The 23,912-nt window shown below is 40.2% G+C and overlaps 1 protein-coding gene across 3 annotated transcripts in view; it reads left to right on the forward strand.

Annotated features, from left to right (window-relative positions):
• LOC103147570 (transcription factor SOX-6-like) overlaps positions 1–23,912 on the forward strand; it is a 147,157-nt gene that overhangs the window by 15,417 nt on the left and 107,828 nt on the right. For 2 of the 3 annotated variants that reach the window (XM_007565974.2, XM_016678556.1), the window contains exon 2: positions 7,107–7,177. The exons of the other annotated variant lie outside the window; for it this stretch is intronic. The gene's annotated coding sequence lies outside the window, so the exon portion shown is untranslated. The remainder of the gene's footprint in view (positions 1–7,106; positions 7,178–23,912) is intronic. 3 annotated transcript variants of the gene reach the window in all.

Raw genomic sequence — 23,912 nt, forward strand, 5'->3', positions numbered from 1 at the left:
GTTGGGGTTGCGACCGGGTTGACTTTAGACCCCTGAAAAGCCAAGCAAGAGAGTTTGTGCTTCTTCCTTGCATCTGATTTCAATTTGCCGTAGCTGAGCGAAGACATTCGTTTGTACCTGTTGTCTTATTTTTCTTTGCACTCTTTTTATTTATTTATTTGTTTGTTTATCGCAGACTGGCCCCAACGCCGTTTTGCAACCTTTTACGTTCTTGGCAGCTGTAGGTCATCGTTCCGTCGTTCCTCGTGTTTGTCTGGAACGAAATACCCCGTCCCCCCCCATGTTCCTGGAGGTCTTTCATTTAAATACTTATGGAGGGGTTTTTTTCTTCTTCTTTTTTTCTATAGACCCAAGAGTCAGGCAGGCAACTTCTCACGGTATTGGCCTTTTCATCGCAAAGACGCTCCAACTTTTTTCCAGCGCCTTCCTTCACAAGGCCTTCCTTTCTTCTCTGTCACGCAGTGATGTGTTTGTGCATACCTCACTCGTTCGACAAAAGAAGGGAGAGATCCTATTCACTTTTTTTGCCTTTGACATTCACCTCTTGTTTTTACAATCTTTTCCAAGGCGTGCTGTTTGCACAGTAGAACAGGCTTTGTCTTGAAGGAGTCGGACAATGGCAAGCAGCAGAATGTAATCTCTTGAGGGTAGCGAGCGGAGCCGTGAGGTTTAGATGTATGTGCCGCCACTTGCCCCTTTCGTCCCTCTCACCCCCCACCCCGTTTCCACCCTTCGCTTTAGCAATATTTTATGTTCACAGCAACTTGGGAGAGAACACATATTGTCACTTAAGCTTCCGCAGTGTTTTCCCCCCCCTTGCCGCCCTGGTTGTTTGCGAAGGGAACGTAAAAGTGCTTCATTCATTCAAACTCCCTCTTGTCTGATCCCTCTGTTTAAAAGCCCACTATAGCAGTTTGAACAAGCCTCTTTCATACCTTCAACAAGATCCTTTTTTATTTTATGTAATCAGGAGACATTATTGTCTGAGTCATTTCTTGACCATTAAACAATTGGCAAGCTTAAAGTCAATTTAAATGAAAACTTACGGTGGTAAGCTTTTGTTTTTACTATTGTATTTTGAAGATCCCTCTGATTGGACGTTAAACACACTTTCTGTTAACGCATATGTCAACTGATGTAGCTTGCTTTATCCTTTATCTGACCAGAAAGGAACTCACTGAAATCAAAAACTTTAAGTTGTCAGTAGTGCCATGGAGCTGGAGTGACGTTCAGATTGTTTGCCAAACCAAGATTTAGATGCGGAGCAATTTCAAAGTTTTCATTTTTAACTTATGCTAAGACAAGTTGGCAGCAGAGCCACTATTTCACCGTCTATGTGATCGGACATTATGATGAGTTCTTTGTTCTGGTAAAGCTGGAATTATGACGTGGAAAGTTGGAGAGCAGCGAGTTGGGTCACTAATATGGCTGCTGTGCTCATACAACATAGTGACAGTTGTAGGTTTAAATTAGTTTTTTTTGGTGTTTTATAATTAGCACATCTCGTCATGTAATGTCTTGGACAAAAAAAGTTTTATAAACGCAGAAGCTGACATTTGTTGTAGGCCTGTCTTTCTTGCTGCAATATGTTTAGCATTGAGGTGCTATTTTAGGCTTCTCCTTTTCACAGCAACAGTCTTTTCCAGTCTGCCATGAGATTGTGTTTTGAAGCAAGATCGAAACTCCAGTTCCATCGCTGTTTCTGGACGTTTCTTGTGTGTCAGATTTGAGTGTGCCAGAAATACGCAAACACAAAAATTTCAGCCCAAGACTTTTGTATGCAAAAAAAAGGAAAGGGGACCGGTAATGTTATAATTAGCGTGTTAAAATACGTTTAGCTCAGCAGTGACACCATTAGCTTTTAGCTGCACTAGTTAGCATGTCCAGCTAGTTAACAGAACTGACCAAGAGGAAGTAAACAAAACAAAAAAAAACACAGCTTTGTGTGGCTCCTATTTGTACTTGCTCCTGTAATTAATCCATCTCTTTGTCCAATGAGCTAGCATAAGCAAGAAAAGGACAGCAGTGACGTAGCTTCTAACATAGCCAAGCTAGGTACGGCTTTCGTTTTCAGGCTTCATTCTTGTCTAACCTTCGTTGTCACACGACGTTATGAGTGTCCCTTCTCAGTTAGATGACTGCCACATCAGCAGTTGACATATATAATCTTCCAGTTTTGAAAGTGAGTGTGTATTTTATGGTACAGAAACCTGTGTCTTTAAAAATATAGTAACCAACTACTAAAGTGGCCAGTGCGAATTTGTGACGTTTATTAAAAAAAAAAAGAAACCTACTTTATTTTACCACTTATTAAATTTCTGAAAAAAATGACGTGGAAAGTTGGAGAGCAGCGAGTTGGGTCACCAGTATGGCTGCTGTACTCATACAACATAGTGACAGTTGTAGGTTTAAATTAGTTTTTTTTTTTTTTGGTGTTTTATAATTACACCAAAAAAAACTTAGTGACTTACTTTTATATGTAAGTCACTAAAACTGCAAAAAACAAGATGCAATATATGAGTCTCAGTTGGCATCTGGATGGCCTCTCTGCAGTTATTGGCATATCAGCAGGTGGGGCATCTTCCCGTTTCCGTGACTCACACGTGAATGGCTGCACAGCCTCTCGTGTCCTGAGAACTGTATTAACATTTACTCATTCATACTTGTTAAATCTGCATATAACTCCTTGATAGCTTTCCCAGGAAGCAATTTTGCTGTTACATTTCTGCGCTCTTTGGTTTGTGTTCAGATTTTTTTAATCAGCAACAGTAAACAAAGTCTTCAACAGGTGTCAGAATCACATTTTATGCCCTAATGTGTCCTATAAGGGTGTGTAGTTATTGTATCTGGGCTTTTAGCCCCCTAGCAGCAGCAAAAGTTGACCAACAGTACAAACACCCAATCAAAAAAAAAAAAAAAGCCTCTGATAGCGTTAAAAATCCTTGCGGTCGCCACTCCCAGTTTGAATTTCTGGTGAATTGACAGAAGTATAAAGTTTATTGGCGGAAAGATTGGGTTTGATTTGTTGGTACAGAACTGCAGTAAATATTTTTTTTTCCTCCAGGCTCTCTTAAAACAAGTTTATGAGCTATTTCTTTACCAATATGTCCTTGGCATTTAGGCTGTTACTCTTCAAGAACTGAAACAAACAAGAAATCAAATAAGCAACTGATGGATGTCCAGCGCAAATTGTCTCCGAAATGTCTCTGTTGGAAAATAATACATTTTAGAAACTCATTTTTGTGAAACGCTAATGTCTTGAAAGTTGGCGGGGCATGAGGTTTGGTTAAAAAAAAAGAGAAAAAAAAAATCAGAAGCCTGTGCAATAAAAGACAGTTTCATGGTGTGAAATGTGTAACTGTTTATTGGAAGTGTGTTGCTTGCTTACGGGCCCCCTCAGAGAGAGAGAGAAAGAAAGAGAAAGAGAAAAAGAAAAAAACTGCGCTAAATAATAATATTCGATGTTCGACGTTACCAGAGGCCATCTGAGAGATGGCACGTGCTATAAGCTCATCATTTATGGGTCAAGTGAAGCTCATTTTGGTTTAATTGGCCATATGATTATTTGGAAACGTTGAATGTGGGAGCACCGAGCCGCATGCTGCGCCGCGCTTATTGAGATAGCCTCTGTCTGATAGAGTTCCATTGTTCTTACCCCAGAGTGTCTCCATCTGCACAAGTGGCACTGACAGCTGCAGCAGGATGACATTTGGGGCCATGCATATTTGGTTGTTTCAGTGTGTGCATTCATTGTTCGGGTGCAGACCCCGCTGTGAACAAAAAACAGTTTATCATCACCTCACCTGTACCATCTGTAATCCCACCATGTCACATCGAGGTCTTTCTAAAAGATGATTCTCTGTTCTGCATTGTTACCAGTTTTTACCCACCCTTAGCAAAAAGCAGTTCGTTCTAGTGTTACTACAAGCGTACTTATTTGATGCTTAAAATGAGGCAGTTTACTTGAAGTTAAATGTTTATAAACTATACTTGATAAGTTTAGGAATAGTATATCTTGATCCAAGTACAGACTGAGGTTAAGTCATCGACTCATGCTACATTTAATATGGCAGAGTAAGTTTTTCACTTCACGCGTTTGTCTTGATAACTGTTATAAACTTTCACGCTCTACAGTTTAAAAGTATACAGTAAATAGCGTGTGCTGAGTTTCATTACCTCTACACACCTTAAAAAACAGAAACAGGTAAACATTTGACTTGACTTTATTAATCGAGTTCTAATCCATTTCATAAGCATACTTTAAATTAGGGCTGTGTAATAATATTGATTTTACAATAGATATCGATATTTTCTTTCCTAGAAAAAAATCGATATTCATCCACAAGTATCGTAACATCCAACTGTCACCTTGCTCACTCACTGCTTGCTTCACCGGGAGAGTGATTAGGTCATCAGGCTTAGAGTGATTCTTTCAGATGTTAAGTGTCAAGGTTAAAAAGGTATCAAACTATTCAGAGCAGGGTACTTGGTGCACTTTATTTACTTTACAAATGCATGTAAGCTACAGTTTTACTGTTTCAATTAAAAGAAACATGTTTTCTCACCACTTCTTTGATTCATTTTGTCCAGCTGTCAACCAGAGCCAAGTATTGTGTAGTTGGTGCTTTTAATCAGTTTTCAGTTAAATTAATTCAATCCAACTCTATAACAGTCACAAAATGTCACCAAAATCACTCTGTCCCTCTAAAATCTTTCAGAAAATCGCAAAAGTGTATTGAATTGTATCGTTTGCTGAATATTGCAATATATATTGTATCGTGAGCAGAATATCACATATCGTATCGTGAGATTAGTGTATCACTACAGCCCTACTTTAAATATACTTCAATAAACTAAAATGTAAACCACAAGTGTATACCTAGTACACTATTATTGTACATAGATGAATGTACTTGTTGTATCCTTGAATGCATAATTTGGTAAACTTAAAATGACCTCACAATAGGATGCTTAAAGTAAACTTTTTATAGTCTGGTTTGGGGAGGTGTGCATGCACAAATAAACTCTGAGGCGGACCAAAAAAGCGAACTCTGGTCCGCCTATAAACCTATGTCTCTGTTAGGTCGAAGTGAACTCTCAAATGCACATGTGAAAGCCAAGCTCCAAAACCAGGAAGTGGACTATAGCACAGGGAATTCTGAGTAAACACAACCAAAACAAACCCGGGAGTGTAGTGTTTAGCTTTTGTGAAGAAGGAAGTTGCGTTCGGTGTTTTCTGCTGAGGTTTTTTGTGTCGTTTCCTTCAGCGGTTCTTGGTGCAGCGCCACCACAGGTGTGGAGAGGAACAGGTTCCTCAAAGGTTTTGGGTTCGATTGAAACAGTGCAGTGTGAAAGCGAACCGCACCAATAGAAAATATAACAAATGTTGCAACTTTGGTCCCCATGCTAACCAAATCTACCAGACTATCGGGTGTGAAAACACCATTCGTCCATTTTTCATGCACATCCCAAAAATTGACAAAGAACCATAACTCACAAACCCTCCAACTGGAACCCCCTCTGATTCTTCTCCTTACCTGCAGCTCATATCCAAGTACTGACAGTTTTTATGGATCCAAGTTTATACTGAAAATTCTCATAAAGTTTTGCTCTTACACAAGAATTCCATTGAATTTGCATATTAAACAGGTATGTATGTTTTGAGGCACCTCTTCACAATAAGGCAGCCAGTTGTCTCTCTGATTACCCAGCATTCCCCAGGTGTTGGACCTGCTATCTGCAGACAAGCGGGTGCGAAATGGAGGGGAAAGAGAAGAACTGGTTCAGCAGTCGTGTGAAACGTGTTCAGACGGGTCAGCGGGAGCTGCAGAGTGTGAACTGGGATCTGGCAAATCCGTCCCAAAATCAGCCGACTGCAAGAGACTTTCGAATCCTTGAATTCAGTCGGACATAAACGAAAAGGAGCTGTGTCTTAAACTTGTGTGTTGTAGACTCGTATATATTAAAGTGTGTGTTTTTTGTTTTTTTTTGCAGATGATTTATCATTATTATCTGCACTTCTTTGTGCACACTTAATAGTGCCCTGAGAGAAAAAAAATGCAAGAGAAAATCATTTGGTTGACTATGGACATGAATAAAAGATCATACATGCCCAGAGTTTGCCTTTTCCTTCATTGTTCTCAATTAGCCTCAAATTTTGGAATCAAAGGCATGTTTGTATTGCCCTTTTTGCACAACTTAGATGCCGCATTTAGGAGCTGTCATGATGCCAAGTTCTGTTGGAGCAAGTATTGCTTTCTTTTTTCCACTCCATGAAGTTCCTCTTTATCTTGTTCACCTCTGTATTTCTTAAATTACTGACCTCCCACTATCAATTAAGGCCATCTTCCATCCTTCCTCAATTTGGGGCCACTCTGCTCTGCCGCAACCGCCCGTTACGTGTCGCGGTGCTTTCAAAGAACCTTGTTGGCTGTTTTGACCTCTTTGATGTTATTTGTTTTCTGTGACCTCCTGCTTAAGCTTGCGGCGTGAGCGCGCGGGGCGTGCAAGACCAAATTGAGGCCGACCCCAGGTCAGCCCTCGGAATCAAAGTGGTTTGTTCAGGCCGGGCCGCTGAAGAACAGAGAGCTGTCCGAACGACCAGAAACCTTTTCTAACTTGCTTTCACTGGAATTGGTTCTTAAAGGTAAACATCAGGCATCGCTTACTACGTTAAGGATTGGGGCCAATTTTTTCCAACTTCAAAGCAGCGTACAAAAATCACGTTGTTTGTTAGACCTTGCGTGGTATGAGAGTATGTGATGCTGTTTGTTCAATGAAAGCACTGTGAAGGAAACACACTGATCCTCTGTTTGCTCCACTGTGAACTTCACACTGGTCCTCTGTTCGGTCTCGATCATCGGCCGCAAAGGCCTCTCAGGTGGGCTGAAAGTTTTTCCACTTTGAGTTTGTAGACTTTATCAGAGCTCAGTTCGTAGGTCTCCGGTGTGAAATAATGGCTAGTGTGTAGAATCTCATGGCTTTCCTTCATCATCATTTGGGTGAATGCATACTCTTCGAGGGAACTCTGTGATGACAAAGAACAAGCATTTTGATGTGTGATGCTTGAGTCACTTTGGTAAAATGCAGTTTTCTCTGTTTTTCAGGCAACGTTCATGCGTTTTAAAGTCGACCACAAGTGAGACGAGGGTGTTGGAGCTGAAAGTCTCTTATCTCTGTAAGTTCCCTTTATCCTCCCCGAACTGTTTCCTCTGTCCATCTTCCTTCCCAGTTTTTCCATGCCACTGTTGGGACTTTGGATAAGCTGTTAATTTACAAATGATTTTGGCTACGTTATTTGAAGTCAGATTTTTTAGTGCACCTTTTGTGTCTCTGTGTGCATGTTTATGATCTTTTCTGGCATAGTCACTAACTTTCTCACGACTTATGTTCCTTGTGAAGAGCACAGCCTAGTCTTAATGTAATGGAAGATATATTTTATGAATGGAGTAGCGGAAATTAATGATAATCGATACAATGTCTACTGTCTTGACTCTTGACTTCTTTTGGACCTTTTCTCACTTACTGTCTTAAAGGGGATGCATTTGTTTTTGTGCTAGATAAGTGTTTTTTTTGGTGTTATCTTTCAGAAACCACTTACTGTATTTTTGTTTGTGTGCATGAGGCTCCACTTCTGCTTTTCGAAGATGTACAGATGTACAGTTTTGACGTGCGAGTGTAAACGTCAAGAAGTTGAAGCCCTGAATGAAACCTGAAACTTCATTCGGAAAAGAGCTCAAAGTAGAACTGAGCAGACTAAAACTTCATTATCCAAGAATCATTTTGTGCAAAAAATGTAATGAACATGTTTTGTTTAGCCCATGGGCCTATCCTAACACAAACAGAGAAACTACACTAAATGGAAGTCAATAAAGTCTCCTGTTACAGTGAACAATTTGTAGTCCATTTAACAAAACTTTATCACACCTTGTGTATCTCCTCTGCAGTTTTTTCCCCTCCCACCACTACCACCACCACTGTCTCATACTAAACGCTTTTGATTTGTCTCACAGCGAATGTAGAGCGCCACTTTGAGCAGTGTTCTCCTCTGAGCGCCCTCAATAGCTGCTTTCAGTTTAGTGAAGAAAGGGATCCTTTTTTTTTTTTTTTAAGGCTCTCGCAGGCATCACTCCAGGAACCTTTCAGCACTGGGACCCTACAGTTTGCCTTTTAATGGACTTTATTTCTGTAAGTAATAAAGATTATATCTGGAGTCAAATAGTGCTGTCGGTAACACTAGCCTAAATGAAGCCAATCCCGATGGTTTCAGCAGGGTCGGGAAACACTGGAAATCTAGTGATGGGGAGAGGTTGGAGAAAAGAGTGATCTGGCCATCTGGCTAATCCCCCTCCGTGTTTAAGAATACTTATTAAGGCACTCTCTGGTGGCCCTGGAGTCGTGTCACAGCTAGGTCAACAAGTGTTCTGTTTGATTCTTCCTGGCATCTCAGAATCTGAGGTCAGGAAAAATCCGGGTGACAATACTTTGAATTCTGCTGCTTTAGAGTGAGGCTCGTCTTCAAAGAGAATTTGCCATCTATCTAGTCTCATAATCTGGAGTTGTGAGATCTGGAGATTGGATCAGACTATTGAGGCGTAAAATCTTTTACACCCTAAAACTACAACTAACTGACTGACTAGATGAACAGTTCATGCCTGTGCAAAAGGACGTGACTTATTTGGTGCGTCACATTTGTTCTTGTTTGTTTATATGAGCTGAACATCAAAAATGAGAAGATGTTGTCTATGAAATGCTGGTATAGCTTCCATCTACAGTCATTAGGCAGTGTTCAGTGTCTTCAGTGGAGTATTTGAGCGCTCCTTTAGAGATGGGGTGAGGAGTTGCAGCTCTGAAAAGGAGTCAGTTTGGTTGGGTTGGGTGTTTGAGTAGGATACCTTGCCCTGAAGGTTTCTCTGCCAGGAGGAGACTCAGAAATCTTTTAGGGAAAAGTGTATTTCTTCTGGTTTAGGACATCGTGGGATGAATCAGAGTAACTGGGTAGAGAGACGTCTTAGTTTCCCTTCTAAATCTCACCCCCAACACCCAATCTCTGTTCAAAACATGGGCGTTAATGTTGTAAAAGCTTCAAGAGATTAGAATTTAAAGCTGCAGTATGTAACTTTTATAAAAAATTATGTTTTTCCGTATTTGTTCAAACTGTCACCATGTTGTGACAGTATGTTTTGAGATATATTAACCTCCTCTCTGAGCTACTGTTGCCATCTGAAGAAATGCACCACTCCTGGCCAAAAACAACCAATCAGAGCCAGAAGGCGGGTCTTAGCGCTGTCAATCACCCTCATGAACTTGCTGCTAAATGTGCTAATGGTGGAGCATCAACTCTGCTAGCTGCAGCAGAGCAGAGAGCAAGGGAGGAGAGGTGAATGAACAGCAACACATGGAGAGGGATTCACAGCGTTAATCCCTCTCCGCCCCCTGACTCTGATTGGTTGTTTCTAGTTAGTGCCAGGCAAAGGCAGAGAAGCTCAATTTTTTTCACAGATTATCTGTCTCATACCATACTGTCACAACATAGTGACAGTTTCCACAAATATGTCAAAAAAAATATTTGCAATGTGTAGTGTCGCTACAGCTACACACTGTGGCTTTAAGAACTTGAACTTGAAGAAAACCTGTGCTTAAAATTCTGGGAAAACCTGAAAAACTGTGGAACAAAGTAATTTAATTCTATCAATTTCACTTAACTGCATCAATTCTTCTAGCAAACTTGAAATTGTACTAACATGCCTTTTTTTTTCTTTTTTTAAAAATGTGATTACTGTTCAAACAGTAATCACATTTTCATACCATGAAAAAAGAGGTTAGAGGAGGGAGTGGATTCTCCTAACAAAATTACAGTCTTGATGTTGACACAATTTATGGTGTCTTTGTTTTGGGGGCATTTGAATTGGAAAAAGCGGTGCCACGCGGTGGAGAATTAGCACAATTAGAGACCGCACTTACTGCGGTTTTCGTCACTTCATAAAATCTGAAGCAAGTTCACAATGTGCTTATCTTCAGACGGTGGAGAGCCAGAACTTAATTTGTGTCTCAAAAGGAGGTCTAATGATGAAACAGAAAAATAAGATCAAATCCTGATCTAAGGCTAAATGCTTCTAAAATGGATCAGTAGCTTTGTATTTACTGACCTGGATTTCAATACGAGAACCATCCTAATTCCGAAAATCTTCAGAAACCAGCTGATGCTTGTAAAATCAAAGCCCTTCTTCTTTAACCAACTGAACTAATGGCACATGTGTGAGGAGTTAAGAACATAAACGCGGTTGTTGATAGCTTGAAAGCTAATTAGTTAATAAGCTAATGAACTCACTGAGGTTGCCTGTTTGGCTTCCCCAAAACAATTTCCTTTTTTTTTTTCCTTTCTGCTTCATGTTTGTATGTGAACTTCACTTTGCTCCAATTAGTAATGTAACACAATTTAGTGTTGTTTCTCTACAGTTAGCTGTGTTTCCTCTCATTTTCAGGCTAGCTAGGTTTCACATGGCCTGTCAGTTTACATACACTCATCATGAATGATGAATGTTATCATTTTAGTAATTTTGTTAAACAGTCTTCCAGTTTATAATAATTAAATTCAAAAATACTTTGTTAATCCCAGAACAAAATTAAATGTTGTAACTCATATCGCATAATTTTCTTCAAAGGAGTTAGTGTTGATTCTAATGGCTGTGTACAGAAATGATCTCCTATAGCAGGCTGTATTACAGGTGTTTTGATGAAGCCTCTGACTGAGGACACTCTGTTGTTGTATGACAGTCTCATGAAGAGGATGCTAGTGGTTATCCGTAATGTTCTTCATTTTTACATAAAATCCTTTGCTTCGTCATCTCCAGAGGTTCCACAGTCGTCCCTGGAACAGAACCAAAACAGAACCAGCCTTCTTTATCAGGTTGTTGAGTTAAGTCTCTGGCTCTGATGCTGCTGCCCAAACAGATGATGGCAAAAGCGATGACACTCAACAACACACTTATAGAAGATATCCTGCATCTTGCTGCAAACACTGAAGGACCTAAGCTTCCTTAAGAAGTACAGCCTGTTCTGTTACTTCTTTTAGATGACGTCACTGTTGAGTCTCCAGTCCAGTCTGTTGTCCCTATGAACACCAAGGTATTTATATTATTCATCCACCTCCTCTTCTTCTCCCATGATGGAAATGGTGTTTAATTTAACTATTTCTTCTGAAATCTACAGTCTTTGTGTTTACATTCACGATGAGGTGATAGTTCCCACACCATGACACAAAGCAGTCCACCAGCTTTCTGTACTCAGCCTCTTGTCCATCTCTGATACAACCGACAACTGCAGAGTCATCTGAGTATTTCTGTAGATGACAGAGGTCAGACATGTGCTGGAAGTCTGAAGTGTAGAGAGAGAAAATGAATGGTGAGAGCACAGAGCCCTGTGGTGCTCCTTTGTTGCTGACCACCTGGTTAGACACTCAGTCCTTCAGTCTCACAAACTGTGGTCTGTTTGTGAGGCAGTCATAGATCCAGGTGATTGGTGAGGCCTCCACCTGTGTCTCCTGGAGTTTTCTCATAAAGCAGATCAGGCTGAATTGTGTAGAATGCACTGGAGAAATCAAAGAACATGATCCTCGCAGTGCTGCCAGATGACAGTGAGTTTGTTGAAGCAGGAGTATAATGGCATCTTCATCTCTAACTTCAGGACCTTCATAATGTGGGATGTCAGGGCAACAGGTCTGCAGTCATTAATCAGTGATGGGTGAGTTTCCTTTGGTAACGGAACCAGGCAGGAAGTCTTCCATAATAACCAAACCTTCTTTTGGGTCAAACTAAAGTTGAAGAGATATTGCATAGGACTTTGGCGCTGACATGCTGCCTTGTTCCGGTTCAGTCTCTCCAACGGCCTCTTCATCTGACCTCTAGATACAGAAAGATGTCGGGCGGAGGCAAAGGGAGCAGCAGCAGCATCTCCTGATTTGGAGGAAGACAAACTTGTAGAAGCAGAAGAGTCCATGACTGAAGTGGAAAATAAAACATCTGAGGTTTGACAGGAAAGTTGTGAGTCAGAGGAGGGCAGGATGTCTGTTTGGCTGGGTACAGGAGAGGAGGATGTTGAGCTTGTTCTGAACTAAATCTGTTGAAGAATGACAGAGAAGAATTTGCTCTGTCCAGAGTTTCATCTGTCCAAATGTTCTTGTGCTTGAAGCTTGTGATCTTCTTCATCCCTTGTGTAATTCCTCCTTATTTTGCTCTTTCTGTACGCCTCCTTGCTGTCTCAATTTTTGACTTTGAAGTACTTCTTAAAATGTCCTGACTTTAGTCTTCATGGTTCCTGGGTGAATTTTGAACATCCTAATAAATTTATTTTTGTCATAAGTGATAGTTTGGGTCAGATGAGTAAAATCTTTGTAGAAATGGGTGAACCAAACATGAACCAGAACCATGTTTGGTTCTCGGGATGCAGAACTAGAATCAGCAGCGTTTTGGATCATCTGCAGCTTTTTTTTTTTGGCAGAACTGTGAGGACACTAGTCCTCATAGGACCAAGTTATCAGTGTGACTAATGATAACCACATGGATGCTTTTCTCTAGGTCTTGCTGGGACATTAGTCCTTTAATCCTGAAAAAGTTTTCATGTGACAGAAGGCTGATTTTGTTACCGTCTTTATGTGTCTTTGAAAGTTCAGGCCTGAGTCCATCACTATACCCAGATTCAAGCCTGATAAGTAGTTGTAGCTGTAATAAAGATAATAACTTCAGTGTGTAGTTTTTTTGCAACTTGCTGAGGAACATTTGTCCAAACCTTCTTGAGGTTGGATTTATACATTTGAGCTGCTAAGTGTCATTTTAAACCTGTGTGGATTATACAAAATCCACAATTAAGTCAAATTTGTGAATCCAACTCTTGCTTTTAAAAGCCATTAAAGTTGTAAGTTGTGTAATTGTTCCACCCTAAGAAAGTTGAAGAGTTAAAATTATTTAAAACCCCAAACCCACACAGATATTGAGTGTGTATAAACGGTACAAATCTAAAAAAATAAACCATGTTTGAGAGTTATATATTTAGGTCTACAGCAGATACCATTATGTTTTCTTTTTTTTTTTTTATTTAGTAAGTTTGGGGATGCGGGGAGCTGGGGGGTGGTTCTGAAGTTCGGTGACGTGCTGTGGCGAAGCAGCAGATTATATGTTTTGTGTTATGGATTTGGTGGTTTGTCAGGCTGTGTCGGTACCAGCTTATTTGTGTGTATCCTTACATGCATGCTGGTGTTTTGCTCACTCATGCCACATCAGTATCTCATCTGAGACCCATCTGGTTCACTTAGGAGGCCAGCGGAGCTGCAGCGGCGGGGGAGGCCGGGTCCAATCGGGGCTGGGCCGGGCCGGGCCGGGCCCGGCCCGGCGGCAGTTCCTCTTCGCTCACACAGGAGCCCGTGGTGCGAGGCCCTCTGCCAGTAATAGTATAGATCAACCCTCACGGCTTCCAAACCACCCAAGCTCATACCCACTTTCTCTCTCTATTGCCCTTGAAACGAGGTCTGCTCTAAATATTATCTCCCCCTGCGCTCTCTTACCTCCATTTATCCCGGAGTCGGCAGAGACGAGAAAAGAAGCCGTGGGGCTGAGTCACTTTTTCCCCCCTTCTTTGCTTCTCTCCCTCTGCTCTCTTCGCCAAAACCGCAGGCGGCGGCAGCGGCTTCCTGGAGATGAGCGCCTTTTGTCTGTTCTGAGGCTGCTGCGGCTTTAGGCAGATCCTCCTCTGGTGAGGTAATGCGAGGTTCGGGTGAGCGGGACAAGTCAGAAAATAAAAGGTGCAAGGCGAATGGAGCTTCAGATCGATTTTTTAACCTTTTGAGCGTTTTCTCTCAAAAGGATACTTGCTTTCCATCTTTCCGTCTAATGTTTGCGCACATTCACAGTTCTGTCTAGGTGGTCCGATCTGCTGAGTAGCTCCACTTCAGGCCCTATGTGAGTCAGGTCCTTTCACACAGCAGAATCTAGTTTGTGGTCCAATTTTCCATTATCACGAGGTAATTGGAAGCATTTCTACAAATTGAGGCTGAGAATAAAACAGAGAAGTCACTTTTTCGATGATACCTGCTTCAATTGCAATTAAATCTCAAAGTGAGGATCCTGTTTTGGTCATTAAACAGTCAGTCAAGGCAGGATGTTGCAATGCTTTATTGTGATTGTTGTGGCCTGAGGTTACTGTTTTATTTTTGTTTTTTTGGCGCTTTTTTCAAAAAGTTGCAGTCAAACTTTAAATGTTTAAAGCTTTATTCCTTTTTGATGAAAAGGGTTTAAACTGCTGTACATAATAAAGATTTCTTTTAAATACGTGGAAAGTAACAGTAGCTGCGTTTCCATTACAAATGTGCACAAAACGTTGTCAAAATTCTGCTAACATCGGAAAACCCCCCCACAATTTTGCAATTGCTGTGTTTCCATTGAATGAGAAATTTAAATAAAATCATATGTGTATAATTTTGTTCATGCAATAAGTCATTAAAAAACATGCCACAGAATCATCCGCCTATTACTTCCTGTTGTTGTTGTCTTTGTGGTTTTTGCCTGCAGCAACATCCAGGTGTTGATCATGTGTCTCGTGTGATCTGGAAAAATGTTTCTGTTGCAATTTTGCGAATAAACCGATTTTAACGTGGCCAAGAAAAACCTTTTTTTTAATGAAAAAACGAGTTCTTTTCAAAAAATTTCAGTGTTTTCATTGAACAAATTTATTTCCAAAATGTCAAATTGCGTAATTATATTATCCATGGAAATGCAACTTCTGTATAGAAATTTAAGAGGATTGAGTTTGTTCCTGGCATCAGCTAATGAGCAAGCGATGTAAAATGGGTAACAATAATATTAGTATTCTATATTAACAAGCTTAATATGATATACTGGAGATGGAGTAACTAGTCAGCATTCAGCTGACATTATCTGGGTTGTTTGGAAGAAAACTCTGCAGTGATTGGTCAGAAAAGAAGAAAATATGGAAAACGTTAAAGTGATCAGTCAGATTTGTGGCAAAGTCGCAGCTTCCTGGAGGGTCTGATTAACTTATTGCTTTTCATCTGCTGTTTCCTCGTAAATGCATAGCAAGTTTTAAAGGTTTTATGTGAAGTTTTTTCTTTTTTCATGTCAGCGCGGGCTATAAAAACGAAAAACAGTTCGACCCAGCTTGTGAATATGTGTGTGAACATGATGAATTTATAAGCTCTTGTTTTATTTTCTGCACATCACTGATGACAACTGTTATCTGCTCAGACCTCAGGCCTCCCGTGGAGGAATGCCACCGCACTCGCTGACATTCCGGATAATTGCTTCCTGTCACGGTTCAGGGAGGTCAGAGGGCAGGGTCAGTCTCAGCTGTTCCACCAGGGGCTTCAGAGAATGCCACCTGGCCCTTGGGCCGCAGTGATCCAGCATATAATGGAGTGCAAACAATATGCCTCTTCACCTTTCCTACATTCTTCAACATGCTGTAGCTGGAAGAGGCGTCCTCACCAGCTGCTAGGCTCATCTTAACGCTTCGTTTAAGCCTCTTCTCCCCTCCTCCGCCTCTCTAATTTGTTCATTTATATGTCAGATTTTAACATGTTCATATAAGATGTATCAAGCTGAAACACGATCACCAGCATCGTTTTAATGCGTAGCCCGACCCTGAGAAAAACTGGAGCGTTCTACCCGTTGGTTCAGGTGGACTGCAGTCTGTTGTTGACGGCTGAAATATGTTAGCTGAAGATGATTTAGTAGATCAAAGACCCACTGAAAAGACACATTTTTAGTTTTTTTCTCCCAATAAATAAAGCTATTTATTAAAACACTTTTAATGAATGCGATTTTGAACACCTCATATAGGTCCAAATGATGGGATGTTTGACTTGGAAAGATTTTAGTTTATTGATAATAATTTTTGTGGATTTTAAGATATGATTTTTAAAGTACATATAATTATTGTCTTTCTTTTTAGTCTTTAACCACAGTCAGTGAAATGTTTTGATATCATTAGACGAAGCATCCAGACACTACTATGTTGTTCTTGTCATGTTGAATTTCCAGCCACTCACTTCAAATGAAGCGCGTCCTGCTAATATATAAAAAAAACACAATTTCACCATTATGTTGTTTCCACTAAGAAACAATTAAAATCACACATGACTAAGTAAGTTCAAGTCATTCAAAAACATGCTGCACCATCAGAAGAGGACAGTCTCTTCCTTGTCGTCTTCTTGGTGATTTGACCAGTGGCAACATATGTTTGTTGTCTCATGTGACGCGAAAACAGTGTTTCCATTGCAGTTTTGCAAAATAAATCCATTTCCATACAACCAAAAGTAATAATAAACACCTCTTCCCGGTGCCAAAATGTTTTATCAAAAAAAACAAGTTTTTTCGAAATTGCATTTCCCGTAAGCAAATTTATTTTCTAAATGTCAAATTGCACATTTATATGGTCAATAGAAAGGTAACTAGTGTTTGCAGTAGTATAATGTCAATGATGTCGCTGCAGTTTGTGTTAGCGGATGTATCCACTGTTAGTCTCTGAATCACCCAGACAGCATCAGATGTCAGGAATGGTAAAGTACTCATCCAGATCTTTAAAAATCACATGAAACATCCTATTTTGTGAACAATATTTACCTGATCATGCAAGAAAAAGGTACTTGCTACCTCCTCTTCTCTCATCATTACAGCCTCCTCATTACTGTAAAAATCCTGGATCTCGTTTTAAAGCTGCCATCAGCCAGAACGAACCGGCCTTTAACGGCCGCTGATTACATTCCAACACCAACCAACCCCCCTCCTCCGTTTTTAGTGATCTGATCATTTAAGTACATGCTAGCATAATTGAGGTCTCTTCCTTGATTAGATTTGCGCCAGCTTTTAACAAAGCCTGCTCGAACTTAATCCAATGAGGCCCATTGTGGCGATTGCAGAGGGATGACATCGCTCCTGGTTAGCTTCAGAATCAAACCGAGCAATTAGACGGCGCGCCGATAAAGAAGCCGAACGCCTAAAACCAAGAGCACACTGGTTTTCTTTTCTCTGGAGGGAAAAAAAATGACCAGCTGAGAGGGGAGTTTTTATATTCTCTTTAAACGCACAAACATCTACAGACACGCTTAGATTGTTCCTGAAAAGTAATCTTGAAACGCTGCCTTTCAAAGTTTCATAAATGCACTTTATGTCTGTGGTTTTCATCAAAGTTTTACTTATTTACTCATACTGGTCAGACGATTGCTTACTCTCACCGAAGAGCTCTTTTTTTTCTTCTTTTTTTGCATGACCTGCCAATCTTGGCTGCCAATCGAGCTCCGTGTTGAAGTCTTTAGAGTTTTACGTAGAACCACGAACGCCGTGCCGACCTACAGGGCCTGGAATAGGCTGCTCAGCATGGTGTAGAGGAGTCGGCTCTGGTTGTGTCCCTTGGTGACTCCTGCCCGTCCATAATCACAGAGACTAAACCCGCTCCTGACCTGTGGTGGTGTGTCACAGGCTCAGTCTCCTAATCTTCTCCTTTGTTCTCTGTCACCCCCAATTAGTCATTCACCAGGAGCCGCAGGAAAGTGGATGTGGGAAAACACGTGTGCGTGAACAATTACCTGTAATTACAGTGTGCACTTTTGTTGTCTGACAAAACAAGTGCACAAACTTGTTTTTGATCTTATGACTTAGCTCTTTCATAGAAAATAATTTGTGAATCACTTTTGATAATTGTTTCTTTTTATTTTTAATTTTAGTTTCCTTAACAAATGTGCATGAATCTTTGTCTATATTCTACGAATGTTCTATGCATTGTTGGCCCAAGGGGACTGACAAGGGGAGGGCTATGTATGCGCCGTTTTGGGGAAATTGTAGTCTCCCACTTCAAGAGCTACGGATTCAATGACACACAACATTTTATGAACTGTGTGATGCTGTGAGAACTCTGGAGGAGCCAGCTGGACATTGTCCGGAAAACAAAAAACAAAAAACAAAAAAAACTGTCATCCTCCTACCACTTCTTGTCATCTCCTTCGGCGTTTTTGCCAGTAGTAACATCTAGCTGTAGATCAAGTGACTCGAAAAATGTGGAAAAAATGTTGATATGGCTGAAAAACCACCTCATTGTCGTAGCTTCTATTAAGCAAATTCATTTTCATAATTTCAATTTGCGCAGTTTTACAGTTAAAGCAAACCGCAGCTACAGTAAATGGGTGTAAACATGCTAAAGCTCACCTGTTCAAAAGTTGACTAATCCTGAATTCCTCCTGTAGTTCAGTGATCCGGACCATAAGGTGCCATGGGATAAGCAGCAGGCTTTGCCAGTTTGTCAGGCAGATAGAGGCTAAGCAAAGGAGAGGAGGAAAAAGACAAACAAGTGATTTTTGGAGTCAGGCCCAGTGGTTGGGGAGGGTTTGGGGGCCAATTTGGAGTTAAAAAGCTGTTAATTGCTGTTCCAGGGTAGGCTGAACAAGAGAGAGAGAGAGAGAAAAAAAAAGAAAATACGGTGTATGTGTACCACCTTATCTCAGTTGTCTGTTTGCTGGCAGTGTCTGATATGAAGTGCGATAAATAGGCTGTGATTTACGAGGGAAAACCGTGTTATACTCTGCAGACACGGAGGGACTGAAGGAACTCTGATATGAGCGCAGGCCTAATTTATGTGCTTGTGTTGAAGAGGACAAGCACCTCCGGAGTATGTTTGCTCAAATCCCTTGGATGGGACTCCAAAATGACTGGCTCCCTTCCAAACGTTGCATCACGTGCTGATAATAGAGACAGATTTAACACGCTGTTGCCAATTTATCGTTATTAGAAGGTACACATTTAGATACGCGCTCAAAATACACAAAGGGAGAAGATTTATCATCTGGATACAATTACTTTAACCTATGGAGCCTTACTCAATAATTAATATCTATTGGCTTATGACCTCTTTATGCCATACAGTAAACAACACGCCTCATAACTATGTATGAGCTCTTGTAGTCGGCTAAAATATGGCCGAAAGGCCCTGAGATAAGCTCTGGGTCTTAATAAATCAGCCATAACTAATGAAACCCTTAATTGTGATTTATAGCCGACAAGCCCGGTGTTGAGACGGAGAGAGAAACGGATAAAAGGAGTGGATGAGAGCTCGCAGATGACAGAGAATCCCCACAAAGTGATACAAGGCAGCAGGAGAAATGGATAGAAATAGTTTCTCTGCACAGATTTCTCTGCACAGATTTTGGGTGAGGTGTTTGGTTTATTTTTTATTTATTCTGTTAAGTCCAACGTTAAGCTCGTTCTAATTAATTACTGACTCTCCACACATTGGAAAAGCATGGACATATTTTCAAATGGTTTTTTCAGGTCAAACTTTGTTCTGTTTCAGCACAGAGAAATATGTTGAAACTTTTTTTTCTTTCACCCCATTAGTACTGTTCAATTTTAATTTAAACAAAAATGCTGAATGTTAGACTGGTAATAACCATTTGATCAACTCTAACTTGCTGATCTAGTTGTTGTTGGACTTTGAAACAAAACATTGAGGTCATTGAAAGTTGTTTTCACAAAACCTGACGTGGTAAACCAGCAAGGGAATTTTGTCTCACTTGATTCTGTGTTTTTTATTAGCCTCTCTTGTTGCTACGTGTGTACAATGCATCCAGCTCCTGACATGTTCACGTGAGAAGATGAACTTTCGGCGGTATTTTTAGAATACAAGGAATCCAAATTTTTCCATTTCACAAATAAAGTAAAGTTTTTCTCAAAAGTCACAAAAATAATGTAAAATAATGTGCTGCATGTTTAACTGATATTTATATGGGATTATGCCGGTCTCGTGTTTTAAAGAATTGTTGCTCGGCTCACGTTTGCTGTCTTTCAGTATTTAAAATTTGCAATGAGAAAAGATCAAATGCAGATTAGATAAAAAAAAATAAAAATAAATCCACCAGAATAGTTCTTTAGTTTTGTCTTTTTAGCGTTAGCAGCTAATGTCACAGTATTTTCACAGTGCTTACAAATTAATTGTATGTTGTCCGTCAACCTATCATGGATTCTTTTTGCTAAGTTCCTGAAATGTATCTACAGAATTGCTTTCAAATTAGCTAGGGCTTCTTGAAGTCTTTTGTAACTGAGTGCTGTTAGCTAGCCCCAAAGCAGTTTTTATTAGCCAACTCTAACACAACAAGGCAACTGAACAACTACATTCTTGTGTGTCTAATAAAGTGTTACACATAGTTACAGAAGGATTATGCTTAAATCAGTAACTTTTATATATGGGGCACATAACAATATCACTTTGTTTACCAGAAAAACTAACATGCTAACAGCAGCTAGATGGTACAGAAACATTTACCTGTTTCTGTACCACCTCAGGAGCAGCACCTGAATTTATTTCAGGTGCTGCTCCTGAAATAAATTCAGGAGCAGCACCTTGTTACAATGAGAAATTTTCTCATTGTAATGAGATATAAAACACGTCATAACGAGAAACATTGCCATTTCAACAACTCATAAAACTTGTGAAGACGAGTTTTATTTCTTGCTAAAACCAAAGTAGGTTCACATTTAAACAAGGAACCCCATGACAGTAAAACGCTCATGGGATGTTTGAGTGTCATCTAGTAGAAACGGAGTGAGAATTTTGAGAAGTTGTATCTTGTCAGAAGAACGTATTTTTATGTGTCGTTATAACTATAATCTTTCTTATTATAACAAGGTATGAAACTCATCTTATAAAAGCCAGAAAGTTTCTAAACAAGATACTGATCCTGAATTTATTTCCGAGCTCTAGCAGTTAAAGACGAATTTTGATGAAAATGTTGTTGCACAAGGTCTTGTTACACTCCTCCTTACTATGTTTCTTTTTTCTTTTTCCTATTTCCCCGAAGTTTACTGAAAACATACACTGAGTCACTTCAAGTTCAGGATCAAGTAAACCCCATCAAGTAAATGACCTAATAAAAAAAAATTAATTTAAGGCTCAACGTTATTCATTCACTATAGAGACACCCACAAAATTAACATTTGTGCAGCCAGAATAATTCTTTCCTACATTTTATTAACTGAATGTTTCTTACTTCTCTAAACATTTTCCAATAAATATAATATTTTTCCTGTATGCCAAAGTCACTTTATAGGATACCAGATTAATCTTCTCTAAGCTGGCTGTAGTTTGTTGTTCCTGGCTGCATGAACTTCTGGCCGGTTGGTTGGTTTTTGGGAGGTGTCCTTAATTAACATACCTTAGCATGGTCAGAGGAAGAATTTAAGGTCTGCGTCTTTAATAAATCAAAGGTATGAATCCCAGACTTTCAGGAATTACAAATTTATTTGGGTCCCGGTTAAAATCCGAATGTGGAGAATTCGCTTTGATTTAAGTTTTTTCTGTAATACATTTAGCTATTAGCTTTAGTTATTGGCTAGCTTGTGAAAACAGGTTGAAGTTGGAGCTTGTGCATCATGAACAATACATATCATCCTCAAAAACAATGGATACCTTGTGCTGAGTGGAGAGTCTCAGCACGAGACTGGGAGAGAATTGAACTGATTTACTTACTTTATTCATCTGTTATTTTCTCAGCAAGTATGAACCAATAATAAATCTCTTCAGGATTTTACCCTTCTTCTGTCCTCATGACTTAACTCATGATAAACTATTTAGATTGTACCAAACGCTTTCTAAAGACTGAAACAGAGCCTTTGAGTGTGAGTTCCAATGATATCAGTATTTGCAATATCAATCTGAAAATGGGCTGCTAGGAATGCAATAATTATTTACTGTTGTATTCCAATTGTCACACTTTGCATCTCAATAAGATATTCAGCATGTTGGGTGTGTGTTGTTCGGAAAATTGGAAAAGAGAGGAGTGGGAATTGGGATTGATGGTAGATGACATTGCCATTATTACAGTAATAATATTGCCAGCACTTTATTTATTTTTTGTTACATACATTGAAAGCAGAAATGTATAAAGTTTTAGTTTTTAGCCATGGAAGTGACGACACTGTTGAACTGAATGGAAGTGTCGTCGCTTCTGTTCAGTTGATTGCTTGATTATATGTTGGTCTTAAAAGGAAAAGCAGAAAAGCAACAACCATTCCATCATAATCACTGGACGAATGTTAAACTGCATCAGTCTAAGGTTGCATTCACTTTGATGGGGACCAAAACAGAAAATGCTGGTACACCTAAAGGTCTTGTCCTCATTTTGGTTGGAGTAAACTCTGGTGCGGTTTGAACGCATATGTGAACACCAAGCGGACCGGAGTCCGTTCCAAAAGTACGAAATGGACTATCGCACAGGGCATTCTGGGTAAATACAACCAAAACAAACGTGAGAGTTGAGCGCTACATTTACATTTTGTGAAGAAGCAAGTTGTGCTCATGTCTTCTTCGGAGGTTTTCCTTTCCTGCAGTGGTTCTCCACAGGCAAAGAGGAGAAGAGGTTTTTCAAATTCTTTTGTTCATTTCACACACAAATGTTTGAACCTTGGTCCCCAATTGAATCGAGTCTACTGGACGATCAAGTGACGATCCAACCACCAAACAGGAAGCTGAACAGCTCACCTTAAATCTCAGGTTTTCTTTAAGTGAAGACAATGTTCTCAGTTAAATCTCAAAAATACTAGACTTGTACCATGTTGACGCTTTGCTCAGAAATCTTTTGGGTAAAAGTGTCAGAATGCTGAAGTAATCACATTTTCACCGTCTCCATTCCTCCTCCTGGCAGACGGAGACGTCCGCCGCCAACGAGACACAAACGGAAGTCTCGGCTGGACTTCCGTGGGACCGCTCGTTACGACCATCTGTACGCTTTACGCATTCACGAACGTCAATAATTGTGCGAAAACATGTTGTTTCGGTGGCTGGCCCACGAAAGTGGCCGGCCTTTGAATAATGCAGTCACTTCACGCTAACAAAGCCGAGGAAATCCTCTTTCTCAGATAGGGGAACAAAGCTCATTGTCAGAGGATAGAGAGGCAACAGGGATTACAACGAGGCCACGCAGCGAAACGCCTTGTCAGTCTTAATCTGGGATTAAGCGGGCATTCACGCCTCCTGGGTGCTCTAAAAGCCACCTGTTTGGACGCCACGGCAGACGATGATACGATCCAGAGCTTCTTGCTTTATTCTCTTTTGCTTGCATTAAACTTTAAAATGGCTTTCTCCTGCAGTCTGTCGTGGAATTTCCAAAGCCATTATTTTTAAAAATTCAGTTAAAAAGAAATGACACTGCAAATGAAAAGTTAATTATTTTGCTGTTTGAATGTGCGCAGAATCAAACTAATAAATAAAACCGCTAATTTACATGCAGCTTTAACGTCCTCAGCACCGTTCTTAATCAGAGTTTTGGCTCCTCCGTGCCAAAACATCGTCTCAAGTGAGCATCTAGTACATTATAAATATCAGGGATGGATGAACGCGGCGAATTACCTCGTAAGAATGTCAAACACGGCTGTCTGATGATTGTCCTCGGCTTTCGGGGAGACCCCTGGAGTCCTGTAATGACTTACTAAAGCTCACTTTCCCTCTGCTGCCAGCCTCGGGGCAAATGGGATCAGTCATGTGTGAACGCAGCTGTCGCAGGGCCGCCAGCTTCTTTTGATAACTTTCTAACACTGAAGTCACCTCGAAATAGACGTCACTGTCGGCGATACACTGGAAACCTGAACCCCCTTTAAAATCCACCTCCTGTTTGATTGTTTAATCTTCTAGATTCATTCCAACCCGAATGCAGCTGGATTTGCTGACAAGTGTACCATTTGGCCTCTTGAAGCTGTTAGTTTTGCCATGGAGATGTAGGGAAATTCATGCTAAAAACAATTAGCATCTTCCTCTCTTGAAAAGTAGGTAATGCATGAATTAAGGTGTTGTCCAAATGTTTTACCATTTGAGCCAAGACTGTCTTAGACTATTTTTATTCATTTTTAATTAGAGATTGTAAA

This window comes from Poecilia formosa, unplaced genomic scaffold, assembly GCF_000485575.1.
Source record: "Poecilia formosa unplaced genomic scaffold, Poecilia_formosa-5.1.2 Scaffold185, whole genome shotgun sequence".
Classification (NCBI taxonomy): Eukaryota; Metazoa; Chordata; class Actinopteri; order Cyprinodontiformes; family Poeciliidae; genus Poecilia; species Poecilia formosa.